The following is a 7,715-nucleotide window of genomic DNA, read 5'->3' on the forward strand; positions in this document are numbered from 1 at the left end:
TGCATAATGTTTGGTTTTGTTTTTAACTTGTTTTTGGGTATTTTGTGGAGATAGAGAGAGAAAAACAAAGATAAATAAAAATAAGTTAGAGATAGTGTGTATGTTTGGATTTATTTTTGGAGATAATATAAAATAAGTTTGGTATATTTGATGTCGGGTAGTAAGGAGACAAAAAGTACTGTTTATTGTCAAATCATGTCTTTTTTATATATATTTATATATATATGTATAAAAATGTATATAGTTTATTTGTAAATGAAGAGAGAGAAATTTTAGTTTTGTCCCCCACTCACTATTACAAAATACCTAGAAACGAGACAAAAATTGACAAAATATTGAATGCCAAACATTGCTTCGGTTTTGGGCCATCTCGGAGATGGCCCAAAAATGAAGCCAAACATAATGTTGAAGTTTTATAAATTTTGTAAAATTATTTGGTCAATTTTTATTTTCTAAATAGCTCAAAAGATCTCGAATGTTCAGAATTATATGGTTTTAAATTTTAATAGTTTGATGCCTTTTCGACTACTTATTATGCTAAATACTCTAATATTTTATAAGCGGTAATTTTTTATTTACTTTCAAGATTTAATTTTTTAAAATATAATTCAATATTTTTAATTAAATTTACCATTCTCAATTTTTGATGTGGGAGTGAAGAAATATAAATATGAAAATTTAAATATATTTATTTATTTATTTATTGATGATTGGTAGCTACTAGCTGGGTAGCATTATGAGGGAGTCATGTGAGCCGCGAAAACAAAGGTGAGAGGTGACAACCAATGCCCACAGACAAGAGGTGTTGGTCACGTGGCTATCGGCACTACGTCACGTGAGTTTTCCGGTCCCAGGCGGCTCCTGCAGTTCCGTGCACGGTGCACCACTCGCTGTTGGCGCGCACACCACCACAAGCCCCAACCCGGTGGGGTCGGGTTTGGCCAAATTTATGAATACGTTCAAATGAGATTAAACGTAAAATCTTCTGTGAAAAATAAATTAAATTATTCAATATCGAATTAAAATCAATTGATAAAAATTTATTTAAATTTGATTTATCAGACTTAACAAACCGAACTCGAACATAATGTCTTCGATAAGCTTGTAAGCTCGACTCGAGCTTGATTAAATTAGTGCGAAATTAAATAAAAAGATATAATTAAAAATATTAAATTATTCAGGTCCGACTCATATTTAATTTAATTAGATAATAATCAAATTAAATTTAAATACAATAATTCAAGTTTGATATTAATTTAAATAAATTTAAATAATAATAGACTCAACCCGATTTATTTATCGGGCATGCTGATGATTAGCACCTACCTAGTCAAAAAATATGGCTAAAATCAGTACATTACACCTCAAAGGTGGGGACTCATTTTCCCATTATGTCAACAGCGATGGATTTCAATGAGAATCAAAGACCTCAAGATTTGATTGCTTATGGTAGTGATGTGTGGTCTAAACCTAAGTTCCGTAAACTATTGAAATAATAATAATAATAAAAAATATTAAGACGGTTCATTTATTTTTTTTAAAGAAAATTACGTATGAGGTGTACTCGAGAACGCCAGTCATAAGCATAAGAAAGCTCGAGAGCTATTAGAGTGGGATCCACTTTTTGGGGAGCATGAGTCGAAGCAATAACAACGGAGGAAGAGGTTTCAAGTCGCTCGTTCCCTTGATTCAGACACGAACTAGTTCCCAAATTGAGAATTATGTTACTGCGGGATTATATATTTTCGTATTTTCATCCATCAAATAATATGTGAAAAGATTAATTACTTGAAAAGTCTGTTTTAAATTGCCAAGTTGCAAATAGTTATTTATCAGGATCTGATTATGAGTTATTAAATGGTAAAATGAATAAACATTCGCAATTGAATGATGACAAAATTATAAACGACTGGAATCCCGTTTTTTTATTCAACAACGTATGAAGAGTTCTTTGATTTTGAGGGTTGATTAAACTAATTTTTAGAAATTGGTTGGGAAGATGATTGAGCTTTAACAATGGAAGATTGACTGCCTGGCTTCGCTCTCTTACAACACCGCGGAACTAAATGGTTCGAATTTTTAGGCCAGTCCTAGGTTGCCCCTCACACACTAATCCTTTAGGAACTAGTAAAGGATCCGCCACCACTTTTCTTGACAGACTTATGCAGCTGAGTCATATAATGTTAGAGTAAAGTCTGATGTCACTGACGATAATTCAATCAAAACATTCTTGTGGACTATGAATTATAAAATTATTTATTTATTTTTTAATTTTTTTAAATTTTTTTATTGATTGAGTGGATAATATTTTTATGATTTTTTTAAATTTTGTTTATCTACCTCGTCCGGTTTGTTTTTTGTAATTTTTAATTTTTCTTAGAAAGAAAAAGATACAATATGGACAAAGTTGACAATTCCATACGTATATTCAAAATTATATAATTTCATCAAATATCAAAAAAGTATTTATAATTTTTTTTAAAAAATATTTATAATTATGTCAAATTTTCGAGAATAAATCGTTGCTTTTTATTTGAGTGGAATATCATTCTAGGACATCATCAATGCAATCAAACAGTTTGGCGGATACTAGATCACGTACTTAAACGTGTGATTCATAATCATATATAACATCATATTCAACTCATATTCTAATATTGTATGTCGTGATATGCCAAAGAGAATAAAGAAACTTTCAGAAACCATTTCAGACAACTATTTCATAATTTATATGGATAATGATACTTTCATCTCTTAAAATTTGACGTAATTACACATAAATTTTATATAATTTAGAAAATTACATCTAGAATCCTGATATTTATTTTTATCCAATAAATAAATCCATTCGTTTGTTCAATTCGTCGAATTTGTTGGTATTACGAGAAAAATGGCATGTTTATCTCCGACTGATTGATTACTAACTTATTGAAGGTCAAACAAAATTTTTCTAACCAAACTAATCTTATACATCTTCACATGTTAATGCATGTGAGGAAGTACATTTTCACTCTTATAAGACTAATTTGGTTAGAAAAAATTTATTCGTCCCAACAAGGGTAAATATGGTTGTCATTCAATTTCTCTTGATAATACTAATAAATTTCATGAATTTTGATTAATAAAATACTCTCTCTCTCTCTCTCTCTCTCTCTTAACAAAAATAAGTATTAGAAGTATTAGATGTAATTTTCAAATACATAAAATTTACGTATAATTACATTAAATATGATAGAACGTAATATAATATCCCTAACTTATAATGCAATGGATAATATGGGTGTTCACGGCGCGGTGTCAGTTTTTTTAAAGCTATTTTTAAATTAAATTGCCATTGGCGATTTTACAAAATAATTTTTTAAATTGCCACTTTTAAAACCAAAATCAAAGGTGCAGTTTCGGGTGGCTTGACGGTTTTAATACTTATAACAAAAATAAGACGTTGAGACTAAAAAAAAATAAAATGAAACAAGTGGTTGTTGTAGCAATCAAGAAAGACCAACATTATGCATCATAGACCATCAACACTCTCCACAGCTCTAAGTAGATTAAAATATAAGAACATACATAGTAAATCAACAAGAAAACACTTTATCCAACAAAGTCGAAGGGTCGGTTATATCCTTATTAAATATAATATTAAGAAAGAAAATCAAATTTACTTTCACAATTATGATACTTATTAGTATTTAATATTAGTAAAAAGTTAAAAAAATAAAATATCATAAGAAAATTCATTTAATCAATTAATCATTCATACAAATTCAAACCTAATGAAGGTTCCTTTCAAATTAGTCGTATATGTCCGTTGAGGTCGCACAAGAGTTTGATCCTTCCAGTTCTGAGAACGACAAAATTATTATCAATAATAGATTCAGTAAATATTTAAAAGCATGATTGACAGATAACAAAGATAAAACATGAATTGACTTAAAGAATTAAACATATCTTTTATAGGAAAAAGATTAAATCTACTCCAAAAATAAATTTTCTTACATATTCTCAGTCTGCATCGTACTCTTTCTGAATGAAATGATTGCCAATTTAATTGGTAAGATTGAGGCCCCGATTATAATTAAATTCCTGTGAGTTTGAATCCCACACACTATAAGAAAAATGACTCAATAATTATAAAAAAAATTTATGTTAGAAACAATAATTATAAAAAAAAATTATGTTAGAATCAGTGTCGAGCTAAATAGCAAATAAATGTTTTTGTTATTTATTTACATTATTTAGTATATATTTTAAACAATTTGTTAGCAAGTTAATTTTCATTGTTAAATCATTAACAAGTAAAATTCTTATACTGAATAATATATATTAGTAACAAGAATTTATTTTCTAATTAGCTCGACACTGATATTTTTTTTTATATAGTTATTGAACCATTTTCTTATAGTGACAAATGTGGATGTATGTCTATTTCTATATTAGTTTGTCGTTTTTTAATCTCGTTTAAATGCATTTATTAATTTAAATTATTAATATATTGAATCAGTTTTTAAATTTAATTATATTGAACCTAATAAATCGCATATTATAAAAAAATAAAAAAAGGGTACTTTTTTTTTTTTTTTTTCCTTTTATCCACTCACACACTCTCCCAAAAGGGTACCGGTTGTTTGCTATAATTTTCTTTTCTTTTCTATTATTGTTGGGTGTGAGGTCCAATTTTGCAGCTGGCAAATGTAGTTAGATTGCACAAAAAAGACATGCATGTCCCCTTTTGAGATTTCTTAATCAATGATTTGTCTGATTAGATCTGGTGATGTAATGACAGGAGGGATTAGATTGACTTTTCTTTCTTTTTCTTTTATTCTATTACAATTATATATAATTACATATAGTTAATTTAATATATCAACTATTAATTTATTCTACTAGTAGTTGCGATACGTCTCCTCTACACACGTATAAAAAATAATATTTTATATTTTAAAATATATTATAATAAAAACAAAGGATATAAATCAATATATTACATTAAAAAGAAAGAAAGGAAAAAAAACTAATTTATCAATTAATATAAATTTTGAAAAGTTGAATAAGTTAGTTATCTTATCAGTTGAATGGCAATTTTGATTTTTACAAAAAATTGGTGCAACGGTATCAAAATCGTCGTTTGTGAGTATTGAATGTCTTTCCTTTTTTTTAATAATATAGATTATTATAAAATACACAGGCTCAAATATATTTAATTAATATATCTAATTTATTAATCAAGTCCGAACACATTTTACCTCATCTCCACCAATCACTGAATCCAACCCATTAATTAGACAAACCTATATACTTATTAATTAGTCCAAACTTTATTAAATGAATCCAATTGATTATTCCAAATCAATGATCCAGTTATTTATTTTTCTCCATGAATTAATTTAATTCAATTAAATTAATTTAATTTTTTTAAAATTAATTCTAAATTAATTTCATCACTTCCACAATAATTTGTATGTGACTCTTTAGGTTCACTCACAGATAGAATTGGGTTTGTGATGACAAAATCAATTAAATCTCATTTAATTAATTATTTTCAATTATTCCATAACTAGAATTGGCCATTACCATAGACGGTCGTCCAGTAACGGTCCATGATAAGATGCTAGGTGAATGCTGGCATGAACATTTAAGTTTCAAGTTCTATACAGGTACGGTCCTTCCATTGACGTCTGTCGCCTCAGTTTAGGGCATGGAATTAGGGGTCAGTTACCATTCCTAACTAGTCAACTATCCTTCATACTCGAGATGTGTTTGTTATATTGATCTAACCTAGGAAACTACTCAATCAATTGCTTTTGACAAAGACTTAAAGAGTCTAAACCATTTCATAGCTCAAAGGAGACATTCTATCAAATACTGATAGGGGACAAATCATCTCTTGAAATCCACCGTTGTCCTTGCTACATATACTCCGACTGCTCTGGACAAAACTTATAATAATGATCAAAATCCAGAGTCACCTCTCATTGGATTCAAGGTTTTCGTATTGCATGAGACTGCTATGATTCCTTAAGTTTGATGACTAATCCTGTATTATCGAAATCGAAAATTTCAGTTATACTGATCAAGTTTCAAGGCTTTCATATCATGGTTCCCATGAGTCAGTTTAGTTAGTCGACTACCTTACCGACAAACCCATTAAAATTGCATGGATGGCCCATGCCTCCTACCCATGAAACATGACACTACAATACTTAATGCAAATCTCTATAAGACTCTCGATACCCTATCTCGAGGTCTTCAACTAGAACGTTGCAAACCAACCGTTAGCAGTTGATTCATAGTTGTCAATCTATACGCAACCCAATTCCAAAGGTTTAACCATTTGATCAAAAAATCGTTTAACATGAGCAGTAGGCACAACAAACACATATGCCATAGATGAATACTTACTCTATTCATCAGGATAATATTATTATAATAAAAATCAAGGAATAACCATCAGTCTAATTGACTTTCTAGTCATCTATTCTAATAGTTTTTATTATTATTATTTTATATATTTTTGTATGGTTGATGTAATTATTTTTTATGAATAATAAAAACTTTGAACTCTTGTCAACATAAAAAGACATTGCTTAACTTAAAACAAAAGTCTTTTTTTTTCATTTTTAAAAGTCATAAAATAATAATAACTTTTTATAAAACTTATCTAATTTGAAAATATAATAAAAAAATCTATTTTGAAACACCTCTTAAAACGAGTTATATATGTTGCAAGCCAAAAAGTGCTGTTCAGGTCCACTTATAGTGAAAAGTAGTGAAATGAAATGCTAGAAACTAATAGAGTACAAATGAGTGTTTTGAGAGTATTAATCCTTGTTTTTCATGTACGAACGAGATATTGATATTAAGGTAAAACTCTAAATACGAAATACAATGTTCATTTTAAGATAAAATGGTACCATGAAAGTGAAAGTTGTAGTATGTAGGCCTAAGTTAAAAAACATGTCATTCTCCCGTTGTGAGAGCTTTTTATTTATAGGACCATCAATCGGTTGGAGAAGATCATGAATTTGGTGGAGCATGATATCAAAATGATTAGATAAGGCTGAATCCCCCATGAACTTGCTGGAGGGTCCTTAGCGGTTAGATGATCTCCCTCAAATTCGGTGGAGAACTATCACTTGGCGATTGGAGACCCCGCGAATTCTTAGGGGGCGCTTGGAGTTTTCTGTGGGTGAAGGTATATTTTAAGGTTAGTGAGGGCTTCCTGAATTTCTGGTGTGATGGTTGAGGAGAGGAAATTCTCCCAATCAAAGTCTAAGCTTTTAGGGTTTATAGTCTACTTCTGGTTGGAGAAACAATGTGTCCCCGAGAGGCTGCTGGTCCTTATTTGATACAGTGAGGTGTGCTTCTAGAAATTTTATGTGGATGTCAGGTGATATGGGCTTTAACTTTGGCTGAGGGATTTCACGTCTCTAAGCTTCCTTGTGGCCTTTCTTAGATTTGAGCCCTCTTAATTTGGACTGGTTGGACTTGTTTTGGCTAATTTATTTTTTGGGAATGTCCCTGTCAGATTCCCTCGGGGCTCTACCCGGATTCAACTTCCTATGGCCATTTTAGGGGCACTCTTGCTACATTTTTCTTCCTTTTGGACCGCTTGTGCTCTTTTTGAGTCAACTCATTTTTATAGGCGTCAATATATATATATATATATATATATATATATGAAATCCACCAAAGAATTTAGTTAAAAAGTAAAGTAC

Source organism: Sesamum indicum, linkage group LG10 (genome assembly GCF_000512975.1).
Source record: "Sesamum indicum cultivar Zhongzhi No. 13 linkage group LG10, S_indicum_v1.0, whole genome shotgun sequence".
NCBI lineage: Eukaryota > Viridiplantae > Streptophyta > Magnoliopsida > Lamiales > Pedaliaceae > Sesamum > Sesamum indicum.